Here is an 18,081-nt window from a genome sequence, read left to right on the forward strand (position 1 = left end):
GACTTTGTATTTCTCCTTTTCAGAATTTTAACAACTCTTTCACAGACAACTGTTTCGATATACAGTTGTCTTCAAAACTCCACTTAGAAGGTACCTAGAACAATTATTAATCACCTGAATTCTTATCAAAGTTAGTGAATGAAATGTGATTTCCTAATGATTTAAGATGATAATGTCTGATTATTTTCTGGGTATTTTGCTGGTGAGGTTCCCACTGCACATCAATGTGCTCAGTTATTCTTTACTCATCACCCTACCCCATTCCCTACCTAGCCCATATATATATATATATATATATATATATATATATATATATATATATATATATATATATATATATATATATATATATTATTCTTGCCACTAACCCATTCTCCACCTTAATCTGGCAAATTATTCACCATGCCCCAAATCATTATCTCTTCAAACATAGCATAAATGTATCACTCCATCATTATAGCCAGAATCCACTCAAATATCAAACACACTGTAACCTAAATTGCTCCCATATAATATTTGTTTTTCTATGACTCCCCTTAGAGCATCTTCCATAAATGCTATCTGTAAATATTAATAATGCCAAACTTTTGAGTACAAACTGATAGAACAAAAACTTACAAAATCACATAGAAATCACCTGATTCATCAGACCTAATATAGTATGAAAGAATGTAGTGTTGCCAGCTCCAAAAATGCTTTTGTGATTGAGTACCAAAAATGAAAAATTCTCATGAAACAAAACAAACAAAAAATTGTGCCAGTCCTTTACAACCTAACCCATGTTACTTTTATTATATGTTGCAAAGAATTAGAAAATGTAATCTAGTACAGCTTCATTTATACATTCTGTTTTACTAAACAATCTTTCATTTTGATGCCGGCTAAATACTGAAAGCATGAAAGTCAAACAGGAGCAAAATTGATGTCCTCCTACATTCCCAAATAACAGATACAGTTGACCATTAGCCAGTCCTGGATCAAAAATATCCCTTTGACCTTCACACATACCATGACCAGTCAGAGAGCAGGTGGTAGACCATTTATTCTATGCAAAAAAACTAACTTGCAGCTAATCTTCCATAAGCAGCCACACATAAACACATGCACACACACACACACACACACACACACACACACACACACACACACACACACACACACACACACACATATATATACACACACAATGGTAATATTTGGCCCTTCACAGAGCAACATCAGGAAATGGTAAAGGAAGACCTTCTATTGTTACCCCCTGATTAAAAAAGTAACCTCTTCTGCTCAATTCATCTAAAACCAAATCAGTTATTTCTGGAACTCATCAAACACTGAAGAGTCCCCACAGACTGGAATATACTGGACTTTATCAAATAATCCCTAGAAACAAAAATGTTCTTTAACATTCTACTCCTCTTTCTGGACCAGAACTCAAATTTTGAAATCCACTCTAAAATCTAAGCAAAGATTTACAAAAATACAATTCTGGTCATGGGAATTTTCACATTTTCTCATGCACAGTAAAAGAAGCTCCAGATTATGGAATCCCTCAAGCTCAGTTTGAATACTGACTGACGAAAAGTATTATTGGTTCCAAAACTAATCTGAACTCACTTCTGACCATCTACAGAAAAAAACAGTGAGATTTTTCATTTTATCCCCACAGGTGTCATCATTGTACCATATTAAAAAAAAGTACATTTCTACCTTTTCAGGAAAGCCCTAACCTTATGTTGGGCTCCATTCTGTTTAAGATACTTAAACCAGAATCCTTCCCATATTTTGCAGGTAGACATTCACAGAGAAAAAACACATGCCATCTCCTTTACCATCCATATAGTGCCACTTCACACATAATTCCATAGTAATGACCACTGTTTCTGTGTAGAAGGACCAAAGGAATCACATCCTACCTCTCATACAAATTTAGGCAGTTACTGAAAATTTCAGACAAAATTAAAATTACACTACTACAATAAAGCGCTCTCTGACTGCTTCAAGAAATATTGTATAAGATAATAACAACACAAAACAAATTCTGTACTTTAATAGAAGTATTGCATCTTGCACATCTGGATTGTTCATTATGTACTGATATGTGCAAAATTCCAGGTATTAATGAATCAAAGTCTAAGGGTGGGCACTTTGAAAGTATAAATAGTTGGAAGATTCAATTAACTTGACTTTTTATGATCCTATAAACTAATAGATCTACTTTGTGTCACATTTAGCACTGACTTTGGGCAGTAGTAGAATGTAAGTAGATTTCGTTGCCTCTTGGCACTCACATGAAAACAATTTTACCAATCTACTTTTTCTGATCAGTGACTGAAAACAACTAAGTTTATATCCTGCTATGCAAGCTCTTCTTGCTCTGTAAATTGCATAATTACTTATATTGTATGTTGCAATCTGTTTTTGTAGGTGTTGTACTGCTTGATATCTCCACATATACTATTATCCTTTGGTACTAAGAATAACTTATAAAATAAGCATCAAAGAGGTTCTTTGGGAGCAATTCTCAGTTAACACATTTTTAAATAGCCTAAATAAATACAAATAACTAAATCATTATGTCCCAAAATACAGTTTATTTAAAACTATACTTACAATCTGTATTGATTTTCACATTTAGTGCAAGTAATATTGATCCTAATTATGATGCAGGGATCTTGATTCTGTACCACTTTATCAAGATACAGTCATCACAGCAACAATGTCCACCCTTTGTAGCATTTTTGAATGCCCATTTCTGTGTGAATACTATTTTATTTTACTTGCAGAAAGTGGCCTATATGACAAAGTGAAGTTTGAAATTTCACCAGCTGGCATCGGTCCATCCATTCATTGCTCTAGCCCTCCATTCATCCATCCGTCCATCCATCCATCCATCCATCCATCCATCCATCCATCCATCCATCCATCCGTCCATCCATCCATCCATCCATCCATCCATCCATCCATCCATCCATCCATCCACTTATCGTGCCACCTATCCAGATTTAATAATCACTACTAATCATTTTCTTAATTCCTAAGTCACAGAAATCCAGAGTCTATTCTAAAAACAATGGTATTAAGGAAGGACACAGAAAGGGTGGAATACCCATCCATCACAGAGCACCACTCATTTACACAAAGGCATGCTCACAAATCTAAAAGCAAAACAAGGTAGCCAATGCATTCAAAACATTTGCACTTAAATATACCTAAGCAGTATGCCTTCAGAGCAGTGAAGAATTTGGAGCACCTGGTCAAAACCTATATGAATATGAACTAGGTCATAGGATGTCTATGGGAAGCACAAACCAAGAGTAAGCAAAGTCAGAATCATGGAGCTGTGAAAAAAAATGAACAACTATGTCATTGTGCTACTGCCAGTGCTGAATGTGCTAGGAAAAGTTACATGCACAGCATTTACAGAGTAGTACACAGTATTTTGTATAAAGATACATACACAGTGGATATGCAAGTTTGCACACCCCTGTTAAAATGCCAGGTTTTTGTGATATAAAAAAAATGAGACCACAATAAATCATTTCAAAACTTTTCCCACCTTTAATGTGACGTATAACCTGTACAATTCAACTGAAAAACAAACATATGTTAGGGGGATAAATATAAAAAATAAAAAATGTACAATAAGCTGGTTGCATAAGTCTGCACACCCTTAAACTATTACCTTTTTAAAGCACCTTTTGATTTAATTGCAGCATTCAGTCTTCTTGGGTACGCACCTGCTATCAATTAAAGATACTCTGATTAACCCCAATTAAAGTTATGCTGTTCTAGTAGTATTTTCCTGATATTTACTCAGTTGCCTGTTCCAGCAAAAGCCATTGTTCACAGAGAGCTTACAAAGCATCAAAGGGATTTCACAGTTGAAAGGTATCAGTCAGGAGAAGGGTACAAAAAAATTTCCACAGCACTGGATATACCATGGAACACAGTAAAGACAGTCATCAAAAAGCTGAGAAAATATGGGACAACAGTGACGTTGGAAAGAACTGAACGTCCCTCCAAAATTGATGAAAAGACAAGACAAAAACTGGTCAGGGAGGCTGCCAAGAGACCTACAGCAACACTGAAGGAGCTTCAGAAATTTCTGGCAAGTACTGGTTGTGTACTACATGTGACAACAATCTCCCATATTCTCCCTATGTCTGGGCTATGGGGTAGGATTGCAAGACAGAAGCCTTTTCTTTCACAGAAAAACATCCAGACCCAGCTAAAATTTGCAAAACAATACATCAAGTCTCCCAAAAGCATGTGAGAAAATTTGTTATGGTCTGCAAGGTTGAACTTTTTGGCCACTATTCCAAAAGTTATGTTTAGCGCAAAAGCAACACTTCGCATCACCAAAAGAACACCATCCCCATGGTGAAACATGGTGGTGGCTGTATCATGCTTTGAGGTTGCTTTTCTTTTGCTGGAACTGAGCTTTAGTCAAGGTGGAGGGAATTATGAACAGTTCAACATACCAGTCACTTTTGGCCCAAAGCTTTCAAGCATCTGCTTGAAAGCTGAAGATGAAGAAGAATTTCACATTTCACCACAGCAATGACCCCAAGCATACATCCAAATCAACAAAAGAGTGGCTTCACCAGAAGAAAAATAAAGTTTTGGAATGGCCCAGCCAGAGCCCAGACCTAAATCCAATAGAAAATTTGTAGGGTGACCTGAAGAGGGGTGTGCACAAGAGATGGCCTCGCAATCTGGCATATTTGTAACTCTTTTGCAAGGAAGAGTGGGCAAATCTTGCCAAGTTGATAGACTCCTACTGTGCCATGCTGATAGACTCCTACTCAGGAAGACTGAATGTTGTAATTAAATCAAAAGGTGCTTCAACATAGTATTAGTTTAAGGGTGTCCACACTTATGCAACCAGCTTATTGTACCTTTTTTATTTTTTATATTTTTTCCCCTAACAGATTTGTTTGTTTTTCAATTGAATTGTACAGGTTATAGGTCACATTAAAGGTGGGAAAAGTTTTGAAATTATTTATTGTGGTGTCATTTTTTTATATCACAGAAAACTTACATGTTAACAGGGATGTGTAAACTTTTTATATTCACTGTAATTAGATTCAAAGTTTATATGTTTATATATAGATAGTCTCCCAACTAATATATTCCTCTTTTTTTTTTGAACCAAAAAGCATTAGTTGTAGTCTAATATATTTATTCATTTATTCATTAATTTGCATTTATTCACCTGGAAGTCCATATGAGCTATGCAATATCCCTTTTCAGTGGAGCACAAGGGAGAAAAGCTTCAAAATAATTTACAACCACACAGTAACAGACATTCTAGAAAGCATTTTAAAACACACAATAATATGTATTCTAAAAACAATTTATAGCACATAGCAATGTAAATATTGTCAATTGCTAGAGATTACAGATCTTAGATATGTAAGTTTATACATAGAAATTCTAATTCCAGTATACAGAGGTAACAAAAGATCCATTAGTATTAATACAAACAGGTTATTCACAGTATATACAAAATATACAAAATAGAGTCTTTAGTAGAATTTCATGGACATGTAGGCGAAGGAGACTGATGTAGAAAAGTCTAGCCTGGTATTGTAGAACAGGGGTAGAGCCATATTTTTAGAAAATGAGTGTGAAGACACTTTCTAGAAGAAGAGTTCTCAATTTGCCCAAGAAAGAAAAGTCAGGTTCCAAAATGTGGCCACATTATGGGAGAGCATCTCCATGTGAGCTATGAATCTTGTGTTGATAAGGAAGGAGTTTGTGTTGGGAATATAGTTATCTGGTGAGGGAGTAAAAGTTGTTCAATGATGGTAATGATGGATGCTTTGAGTACTGGAAAAGAATAAAATGGGCAAATTGTAGTTGGGTATATTTGAGGCAAATAGGAATATTCATCCAATTCAATTTTTTGAATACAGAGTAATGATATATCCTACTGGGGGGGGGGGGGGCAGTAGCAAATTTTGTTATTTTGTAAAGATATAGCTCCAGTCTACATAGCTGAGTGGAGTGTAGACTGGTGAATATTGGAGGTGCAGGTGATTTTTATAGCATGTTTAGTGAGATAATGGTTGGCTTTATAGAGAGGCCTATTTTTTGATGGGTAGTTAATTGTGCTACTGATACATACAGCAAACTGAAGATTATTGTTAATTTGAACAGCTAGTAACTTGGCATTTGATATTATGTCTAGTGCTCTATGTGGATAAAAAAACAAAATTATATGGGTCAGGGGATGATATTTTGAACAGGAAGAGAATGACCTTAGTTTTCTTAGCACTGAATAGTAGGATAGATTGTTGCAACCAATGCCGGAGAGTATGATGCTTGAGTGACTGATTGAAACTCATTTAAGGAAGGGACTGAGAAAATGAGTGTAGAATCATTGGAGTACATAATGATAGTAGAGGCTTTTGATGCAGTGTGTAAGTTATTATTGAATATATTGAATAATAAAGGTCTAAGTCTACATCCTTAAAATGTGTCTATGTTTATAGGGAGAAAGTCTAAGTATGTGTTTTCCCATTTGACAGATTGACTTCTGTCACCTACATAGCTTATGAACCACAGAGTGGCATTATTGGCCAAGAGGAGGTGTTTGAGAGTTTGGTCTACAAATTTGAATTTGGAAGCTCATCTGATTCTCTTTTCATTAGCTTATTGTACATGACACTGAAAGATCACACGGGAAAGACTCTTAAAAGTTGAGGTAGCCTCTGTTTCATATCATCCCACTCCCACAGTAAAACACTGAAATATTCAGAATATTAATCCATTTATTGCACCTTACTTTTAAAACCTGTAAAATCTGGGACTCTACTAACGGTGATCAGAAAACCTAGCAAATGATTCTTAAGAACCCGCTTGGGATTGATGCTTCTGTTTTGCTTTTGGTAAGAGAAGAAGGGCGACCTCATTTTCTGGCCTTCCTAGAGATTGCTAGTTATTGGAAAGCCTGCAAATTGCTTATTGGTAGCCAGCTTGGAAGTAATGCCACTGCTATGGTCCTGGTAAGAGGAGTAGCTGAGGGGCATTAATTCCTGCTGATCTGTGACTGGTCAGCGTAAATGGGACTTCACTGATTGTTCTGGTTGCAGTTATAGCAAGACCCTCTTCAAGGCCTTTGTGTATCTTGGATTTCTGTTGTATCTTGCTGTTGTAGGCTCTCTCCAGGGTATCTGCTAAGAGAAGACTCTAACAAGTTTACTGAACCTGGCAACATCTGTGCTAATGCTACCTCTCTGGAAACAGTCTGGGATTAGTGTTACTCTTTTCCTTCTAGTGGGGGAACAAGCAAAGGATTAGTATTTGCTAGCTGTGTGCAGTTGTATTGAAACCAGCAATATCTCAACTACCAGGCAGACAGCACACTAACCAACTATAAACCTTATAGGCACTACACACCCCCTTCAGCCCGCCTCAGTAAACACCTGAACCATGAATTTGCACTTTCCAACTGTCTTTGTAACCATCTTGGCTGAAATGTACAACTTTAGACAATGTAGCAGTTGTCTCTTGTTTACTGACAACTACCTTCTGCTTACACAAACTGGCAGTGTGTGAGAGATATGTTATATAATGTTATTGGAGGCAAAGCTCTCACGCAAATCCACAACAAATAACATGCTGGTTATCAGTATGAAGCAAGACTACACTAAATCAGTCACGCATGGCTCAGACCAAACATGTTGTCTCACATATGCTTAGTATCTTAAAAGTAACCTACCTAAATAACAAAGACCTTGTAAAATTAACCTAAGGAACAAGTAACTCAGCAATGTCATAAACAGACGACACAGACAACACCCACCATGAAACATACATCTAAGTGTCATATTAGCTCAATTCAAAAGCTCATATAACAAACCTCCAATATCCAGTACAATGTCCAATATTCTGTTCATAGATTACTCCATAGTACGGCACACCTTTTCAAGGCAAGGGTCTCAGTCAGATGCCTGTCACGTGCCAGGACTCATCCATCACATATGAACATATGTTCTTGCACAAGTACACATATGACAACAGTGTAGTGCATGTCTATGAGAATGTCCTATAATACATCTCCATAGACTATGTGAAGCAACATGATGGAGCTCTCAGAATATGTGACTGAGACAACTACAAACCTAACCTTGAGCAGCATTTTACCATCACCAAGAATGATGCCACAATTCATACAAATGGTTATTGATTTTAACATCTGTCTTAGCTTCTGGTGTCATTCTATGAGGTAAATATATATATATATCAGTCTGGGAGGAAATAGTATACAGTCCTGTCTTCCTTGCCAGGCACGGACTATGCCTATCCCCTCAAAGCTTCTGTATATTGGCTAAAAACGTACCCACAACCACAGTGCATTTTTACGCAAGGTCAGTCTTCCAAATATTCCAATGTAATAAAACAGAATCTGGGTAATATAAAACTATTTTTGCTCAATGCAAGGAGCCTTAACAAAACAGTCCACTCCCTGCAAGCACTCCTTAGCCTAGAGATCACTGATACATGCATTATCACATTGACCCTGTTAATTACAAATGAGAGCACTTCATCAATGCAGGGTTTCATTGCCTACAACACATTCAGGCCAACCGTATTTAATGAGGGTAATAAAGGTGCCCTGTATTCATATTCTTAAATAAAATCATCTCCAGACTTCATAGACAAGATAATTATCTGAAACCTTCACATCCAGCTCATTAGTAACAAACCCCCTTTTCATTCTATAGCCAGCAACAGGATCGCCTCTATGCCCCCCTCAGTCCATATCTCCTACCTAACCAGTATAAGGTTCCTATGCATTAAGCCATCACTACTGTCCTAGGAGACTAAAACAACCCCTTCATTAACTGAAAGACTTATAGATCTTCAAACATGTAAGCCCAGAAAGTTCTGTTCTTCATCAGTACAAGCTGTCTGGATCAGTTAACCCATAACCCAACCAGGTACAGTAAAATTCTGGACTTGATCTTTAGCAGTATAGGGCCGCTTTGGTGCCCACCAATTGTAACTTTCTCTTTGATCAAATCAGTTCTCAGATCAAGCATGTTCACCTTAAGACTGATGCTAGAAGCAGCTGCCAATATCTCAGAATTTAATGCTCACTCCTAGGCTAATCTGCTAAAACTGAGTGGTGATCTGGCTAAATTCAAAAGCCATCTTCCTTTTGAAGACCCCACTGCTTATGCAAATGTTTGCTACCAAATTCTATGTATGTAAAAATAACTGCATAGATACAGCTGTCCCCCTCAGAAGTAAATACTACACCAAATTTACAAATAAACACATATGGTGGATCCCTAATATATAAAAAGATCTTATTGCACCCAAAAATAATATTTATTCTCAATATACAAATAACGTTTTTGTTAGATTTAACAAGTAACTTTGGACCCTGATCAAATCAATCAAACCCAGATATGAGGTAAAAGTAGCCACCTATATGAAAGATGACCACAAAGCATTATTTAACTCTGCCAAAAATCTCAGAATAAAGCCAAGCACTGCAGAAAGCTGATAGTAAAGGATATCACACACTCAAACCCAGGAGACATAGCTAATATAATTGCAGACAAACTTTATTCAAACTTCACCATCCTCATATATTTCCAGATCAAATATCTGCATCTACACCCCACATTACAAAATTTCACAAGAACAAGTCTTTAATGCACTCTCAAATGTGAAAAGCACTACTTCTGATGGGCTGGACAATATAAAAGGCCATCTACTGAATAGCGTGAAACATGACTTGTCAGTTCCCCGAACAGAGGTTATTCAATATCAGTCTTCAGAAAGGCTTTGACATGGATGAATGGAGGACAGCAACAGCCTTCCTCTTGCACAGAGATAGGGTGTCAATGGAGTCATAAGCCTTACCAGCCTCATCTGTAAGGCTATGGAAAGGATTGTTATGGTATAGGCAATCTACAAACTCTTGACCCAAGCTGGTTTGGATGTTTCAAGAGTAGTTCCTGCCTATGTAACCCAGTCAACTTCTTCAAGAAGTTTAATGAAGCAATGAATGAGGGCAAATCAGTAGACCTTACAAAAGCATTCAACAGCATCCCACACTCAAGCATCATAGATAAATAAACTCTTTCATTTAAGTGTAACTCAGTGAATAGCAAACTGGCTGACAAACAGAAGTATGGAAATTAGGGTAGGTGGCTCTACATCATCATCATCATCCCCCTTTTTCCCATTTTCTACATGGGGTCAGGGTGTCATGTCAGCTGTCGCCATCTCTCTCTATTCAGTGCCACACTCCTGCCTTCTTCAGCACTCATGCCTGACTGTTGCAGGTCTTCTCTCACACAATCCATTCACCTCTTTGCTGTATGCTCTTGTTTCCCCTTGGCTTCTTTCTGTCTGTCCCAAATCTTTTTCACAACATCTTCTGCTTTTCTGCACATGTGCCCAGACTATAATAATCTATTATCTTTTACCTTTTCTGCAATTGGAGCTACTTTTGCTTATGCTGTTATGTCCTCATTTCTTCATCTGATCAGCCATGTGTATCCTATCACCTGCCTCAGTCACTTCATCTCCATCACCTATACCTTCCTCAACTGCTCTGCCTTTACTGTCCAGGTTTTTGTACCATACAGTAGTACTGATCACACCACTGTTTTATACACTTACCTATTAGTTTCTTTTGCATTTGTCTGTCATATACTACGCCTGACAATCTGTGTCAGTTGGCTGCAGCCCCAATGATTCTAGATATGACCTCCTCATTCAGACTCTCTTCTTCTCTATCATCCATCTCAGGTATTTGAAGTTGTTAATCTGTTCCACTATTTCCCTTATATCTCAAATCTTGGCTTCTTTTGAATTCTGCCATTTGATGGTATTACAACTGTCTTATCTGTATTCAGTTTCATCCCATGTGCCTTCAGTTTTGCATTCCATTCCCCTAACCTTTTCTGATGTTCTTGCTCAGAGTCTGGCTATAATGCCAGATTGTCTGCATACAGCAACTTTGTTGATCTGTCCCCACCAGCCTATTTGCTAATATAGTCTATCACCAGTATGAAGAGCAGTAGGCTCAGAGCTGAACCCTGGTGCACACCCACTCCCAGTAGGAATCCCTCTGTGTGGCCAAGCACTGTTTACACTAGAGCTGTGGGCAGCAGCACAGACTCTACATGGTGTCATACAGGGGGAAGAGTTGTATAAACCAGTCACTTTGGGCATTTGCTGTGGTGCAAAGTATCCTCAAGACAGGAGAACATGGACCACAGACTGCATGCCTTGGCAGGGCTAGCCACTTGATTGCATAAAATATGGCTCTCTGTGATTCAGTCACTCTAGCTCCTTTGAAATATCTGTCACTAGTGGTTTTCCTCAGGGTTAATTCCTTGGCCACTCCTCTTTGGCATTTATTTCTCAGATCTCAAACCAAATGTTAAGGGTGCAAGTCTCACTAAGTTTGCAGATGACTGTATACTTAGTGTCATATGAAACCCCCCAGAGGGCCCCAAAATCCTCCAAAAAAGCCTTTCCCAAACCAACAGCTGGAATCATAGCCACGGACTAAAACTAAATGCGAAAAAATGTATAATCATAACCTTTGGCAAGCATGACTTCCCTCGTAACTATCACACTGACATCACACCCCTGTAAGTTGATTCCATAGTCCACGATCTGGGAACCTATGTCAACAATGAGCTTTCCTTTGATCACCACATATCCACTGTTGTAAGGATGCTCTTTTTCATTGCACAACTTATATCTAAAGATATTGTGCCCAGGGCCAGTGATGTAATCATTTCACTGTACTCGGCTCTCATCAAGCTGAATGTTGAATATAATGTTGCATTTGGAATGTAGCTGTCCAAACATTTGTCACAACTGGAGCAACCACAATGCTTTCTCACAAAAAAAATCAATAAAAAATAAAAAAGTATCAAAGGCTTAACTCAAAAACCTATGCAGACTGTTGCAAAGCCTTGTCCTTCTACTTGGCATCATACAGGCTGCTGAGAAGTGACTTTTGCCTTATGTATAGAGCCTCGGCAGACCCATTCCTCTTATACCTGTTGCACATTTGCAAGTCCAGTGGTAGCATGAATGCCCACTCATGGGAGCAAAGCCTCTTTTGCATCATAAATAGAACATTTAAGGGTAGGTATGTCCACAGAGAATACTTCTTCTGTAGAACTATTACTTCACATAAAACAACGTACTTCCCTTACTCTATTAAAATGCAGTTTGGAAGAATGAATATAAAATTGCAAATTCGCATCTGGTTTAGCATCCATATCTCTCATGAATAGGGCAGCAAGTAAATTTCCCAGCATTTCCTTTTTCTTCCTGCCTTTGGATTTTTTGTACAAAACATATAAGGAACAAAACCTGCTATGGGAATATAAGGCTAGGCTTCTTAAGATCCTTACAAATCTATAACCTTATAAGTACCTATGAACCCATGGAGACGTAGGGGATGGGAGATTGTGTCACATGCTTTGAAAAAGTCCAGGAAGGCTGCTGAAAGAAACTTGATATTTTTCTGATGTGAGTTAACAGTGCTATGAAAGGACAGTAGTTATTGTACTATAGTTTTGTCAGAAACGATGGTGCATAGGGACTAGTTGGTTATTTTCAAGGCAGTACTTGAGTACCTCAGAGTGGACACATCTCTCCAGTTTTTTTTTAATAGTACTTGGTGAATACTTATGAGGCTATAATTATTCATTTCAGTTCAGGTGCCTCTCTTATACCTGCCTATGCTCAAAGTCTGTTTCCATATTCTGCGATATATAATAGAGTATGGGAAGTACATTGTTTTATGTGAAGTAATAGTTCTACAGAAGAAGTATTCCCTGTGTAATTTCTCTAAATCTTTTGTGTTTCTGATACCATGACTGGAATGGACCCCATTCCTAAATCAAAGTATGATTAAAGTTCATGAAATTAGTATTCTTCAATTTTTAAAGTCAGCCAGAAGTGCTCTTTGCACCACTCGCAATGTGCCCTGTAATGACTCCTTTTGCAATTTGTATGGAGTTTATGTATTGGTAACATATCTAAATGTGATTGTAGATTCTTTTTTATAAGACCCATTGCTCCTATGACTGTTGGAACTGTCTGGGTATCTTTCTTCCACATTGCTCTTATTTCTGCCTGAAAATCCTGATACACTTCATATCAGTTAGCATCTTAGACCAGATACTAGTTTCCCATCCACATTACTTCTCCAAGAGCGGCACACTTCCAGATCCACTCGCAGACCATCTTCCCACTTTTGCCCTTCACCTTCCTTCCTTCCTTCAACTATCCCACTCCTACATCTCCACTCGCCTCAAAAAAAACTTTAACCACAATGCTTTCTCCAACATCCTAAAAAGGGCCAACTGGAACCCATTAATGATTTTACCCCTGGATAACGCAGTTACTTACTTCAATACAACCTTCTTAAGCTCGCTTGTCTTCTTTGCTCCCTTAAGAACTAAATATATAAAGAGTAAATCTGTCCCTTGGCTAACTAGGAACACCCTAATTACAATGTGAAACCGCGACAAAGCCTGGAACCACTATCATAAAATTAGAACTTCCACTTCCATTAATGAATACAAATTGCTCCGCAACAAAGCTAAAAAAACGCATTAACAGTGACTGTAAAGCCTATTTCTCCACTCTCCAAACCAAACACAACAATAACCCTAAGAAATTCTGGGATGGCATCTCTTCCATTCTAAGCCCAGGTAAAAAAGAAAACCCTTGCCTTGACCTTAATGTCTTAGACTCAGATCTAGCTACCAAATTTAACTCATTCTTTATTAACTCCATCTCAAAACTGACATCATCCTTTACCATGAAATCACCAGCACCCCAGCAACCTCCTCAAAACCCCTTCTCCCATAACACCAATACCCCCCAACCTCATTATTTCACCACAAACCCTATTCCCATCTCTACTATAAAAAAACTTCTTCAAAAACTAAAACCATGTTCGAATGCACCAGATGAAATACCCTCCTTCTTCCTAAAGACTGCTGCAGAAGCCATAGCCTACCCTATCAGCATCCTAATAAATCGATCTATTTCTGAATGCCATGTTCCCCAGATCTGGAAAAAGGCCTATATTATTCCACGCCACAAGGGTGGCAGCAATAATGATATCTCCAACTTCCATCCCATCGCTATCCTAGCCTCCATCTCTAAAATTCTCGAAAAATGTTTCCATCTACAACTCCTACCCTACCTCAACAATAATAACCTTCTAATTTCCACTCAGCACGGATTCCGCCCTGGCCATAGTACTACCACAACAAAAAACTGTTCCACAAACCAATTAAAAAATTGATGAAATGTACTACTACAGCTCTCCTCTCCTTCCTCTAAACTATAAACAAGGCCCATGACTCTGGTGACATTGTTTCCACCCTCTTCCCTGATCTCTCTAAAGCTTTCGACACAATTTCTCATAACCTTCTTCTTACTAAGCTCTCTAAACTAAACCTATCCCACTCCTCTATTAACTGGTTCACCAGCGACATCAAATAGGCAACAAGAAGTTAAGTGGAAAAGAGCAATTTCCCCTTTCCAATTCACACCCACTGGTGTACCCCAAGGTTTCTATTTAACATCTTCATCAATGACTTCCACCAAGCAATCCCTAACTCTAAACGTATTCAATACGCAGATGATTTGACAATTATCTGCTCTTCTTCCTGCACTTCCAGAAACTTACCCAAGAAGCATTCTCTGCTACAGAGCTATGGATGCTCCAGAACCATTTAGCACTAAATGCTACAAGACTAAACTAATGTTATTTTCCTCTCCAGAAGCATTACCTTAGATAAATACTCCTTCCTTATTACCAGCAAAGTAACACTTCTCTTGAAACTGTCTCCACTGGCAAACTCTTAGGCATCCAAATTGATGCCCAAATAAATTTTGACAATCATTTGCTGGCAAATATCAAAAAAACGGGCATGCTTTATCGTCATTACCAATTTATCTCTCCCCCTACCCAGCTCATTCTTGCCAACATCTACCTAATCCCATCCCTACTATATGGAGCCTCTATCCTTACCAACCTGCAATCCTCCCTCAAATCCAACCTCTCCTCCTGTTACTATAAGATTGCAAAATTCGCAACTGGCCACAGATCCAGCACCCATCACTGTACCTCCCTACACCAACTGAAATGGCTTGAACTCCCCAATTATCTTATCTACATACAACTTATCCAAGCGCATAAACTTATATTTCGCCCTTCTCTCTGTCCCTCCCTCATCTCAACCTTTAAAATGCATCTTCCCAACAGATGCCTGTGATCCAACCAACAAAATCAAATTGAACTGCATAAACCCTGTCGCCCACCTGGCAAACAGCTTCTTTCCTTCTGCCTCGCACGCCACTGGAACTCCCTCCCACCTCTCATCCGTACCACCAGTAGCCTCTCTGTCTTTAAATCTCTTCTCCACTCTCACCTAACATCACTGTGGGAATGCTCTTGCTCTCATCCTACATAATATCTCTATATCACTTCTCCACTCTCACCTAACATCACTGTGGGAATGCTCTTGCTCTCTTCCTACATAATATTTCTATCTATATCACCTCCTACTTTAAACACTTCTGCTGACACCTTCTTAACAAGCTGCCACTTTTTATTCCTCTTTAATGCATTATATGGGGCCTTTTGCACTACTTTTTATAGCTGGAACTAACTTGATTATTGTTAATACTGTGATACTTATCTACCCTGATATTTCATTATCATTAAACTGTGACACTATCTACTCTGACATGTAACACAGTATACTTTACCCTGACATTTGATTATTGTTAAAACTCTGATACTTGACCTACTCTGACATTTTTATTTTCTAAATTCTCTTTAACCACTGTAGATTTACAGCTATGACTTCTCAGTAGCTCAATGTAACCTAAAATTTATTTTATTATATTTTTTCTTTAATTGTATTGTATTTGTATTTGTAATACTGTTACTTTAACTAGTTGTAACTTGGAGCTTTTCTCCCCAGGACTCCATTGAAATCGGGCTCCCCAAGGCCCAATGGACCACCCTGGTAAACAAACTGCAAATAAATAAATAAATAAATAAATACATACATTTTACTACATTGTGTCGCTCTGTATGCAAGACACTGTAGTCACTGGGTGTGCCAATTTCAATGATCACTGCAACTTTTGTCTTCTTTTTTATGGATCACTGTATCTGGGTTTCTATCGTCTGTCTTTTGAACTGTTGGTAATGGATGATCCCATGTGATGTAGACTTCATCATTTTCTAAGATGCTTTGTGGCTCATGTTTCCAGTGTTTTTCAGCCACTTCAATACCATAATGTTTGTAAAAATCCCAGTGCAACAGTCTTACCACATTATTATGCCTTTCAGTAAACAACCCTTCTAACATTAGTATATCACAACTAGCAACAAGTTGCACAACTATTTCCATTTCTGTTTTACAAAATCAACATTTGTCTGCTTCTCTGTTTTACAAAATCAACATTTGTCTGCTTCTCCCACATGTTCAATGGACTTTGCAAACCAACTTGTATGTAGCCCACTACCATGTTCTGCCAATATTAACCTTTCATCTCTTGACTTGAATTTGCTTCTCCTTAACCATTCCTACATCCATTTCTGATCAACATGAGGTTCTTCCAGAAGTTTTCTATACTGGCAACTATATTTATGCATTTTCCACATTTCTTGCCTTCTTGTCTGGTCCTTCACTTTATTTTTTTATTTTTGTTTTTTGGCACATTCAGTTGCTGCCTGATTTTTATCTGCTTGTCATTTGATATGCATTCCTGCTTAATACCGATTTGCTTCTGCTAGACAAAGCAGGGAAGTCATCTTAGATTTATTCTCCTCATGCTTCAAAATTTTCAATACATTTGTTTCTTGTGAGGTCAGCAGATATGTGGGGGAGTCCCACGACTGCAGATCTATACATGTAATCACTTTCAAGGAGGCCCATCCCTCCTTCATAATGGGGAATATATAATGTTGGTATGCACTTCTTTCAGCTTTTCCTGGTTAGGGGTCGCCACAGCGGATCATCTGTCCACTCATGATTGGCAGTGGAGTTTTACAGTGCCGAGTTGCCAGCCCGGTGCCTAACCTTCCACAGAAGGCAGACACACATGCACATACTCACACCTAAGGCCAATTTAGAGTGTCCAATCCACCTACTGCATGTCTTTAGGATGTGAGAGGAAACTGGAGCACCCAGAGGAAACCCACGCAACCACAAGGAGGACATGCAGACTCTGCACAGAAGGCACCCCAGCAGAGAATTGAACCAGAGAACCTCTTGCTGTGAGGTGGCAACGCTAACTGCTGCACCACCAGGGCTGCCCTAATGTTGGTATGCACTGATTTTTATAAATCATTTGGTGAGCATGAAGCATCATTCTTGTTTTCCCATATAATCTATACAACATGTTTTGGAGCCAGTCATTCACTCCAAAACAGTAAGTTAGGACAGGAAGAGCAAATTCTTTTATAGTTTGGATTTTGTTCCTAGATGTCAACACTGTTTTCAGAATTAATTTAACTCTTTTAAAGTATTCCTTGCTAAGTTTTATTTGCATTTGTTCATGTTTTATTGTTGATCCTTCATCAGTTCCCAAATAATTATTCACTCCCTCTTGCTCACGTTCTTTGATATCACATTCTTGTCCCAAACTGATGTTTTCTTGATGCTGTAGTTTTCCTGCTTTAAAGGTTGCTTTTGCACATTTATTAAGATCAAATTTACATTCTCCTAGCATCTGAAAAAGTTTTGACAACTTGCAGTTGTGCTTTCAGGTCCTCATCTGATGATCTATACAGTTTTAAATCATCTACAAAGAAAAGATGAGAAGTCATTACACTTTGTTGTTATATATGAGCCAAATTATGGCCGTGGCCTAAGCTGTTAAGTGCACAGCTTAATGGGTTAAGGGTAAGGCAGAATAGCAGCGGTGACAGTCACCCTGGAATATCCCCCTTTGAATTTTTATCCCTGGAATAATAATTTGTTATCTATCATGGCTTAATTGCAAAGTGGGCTGCTAACTGTTTCATGGTCACTGTAATGTAGTCGATCAGTG

This window comes from Protopterus annectens, chromosome 6.part0 (assembly GCF_019279795.1).
Source record: "Protopterus annectens isolate FY-2018-M chromosome 6.part0, PAN1.0, whole genome shotgun sequence".
Lineage (NCBI taxonomy): Eukaryota > Metazoa > Chordata > Ceratodontiformes > Protopteridae > Protopterus > Protopterus annectens.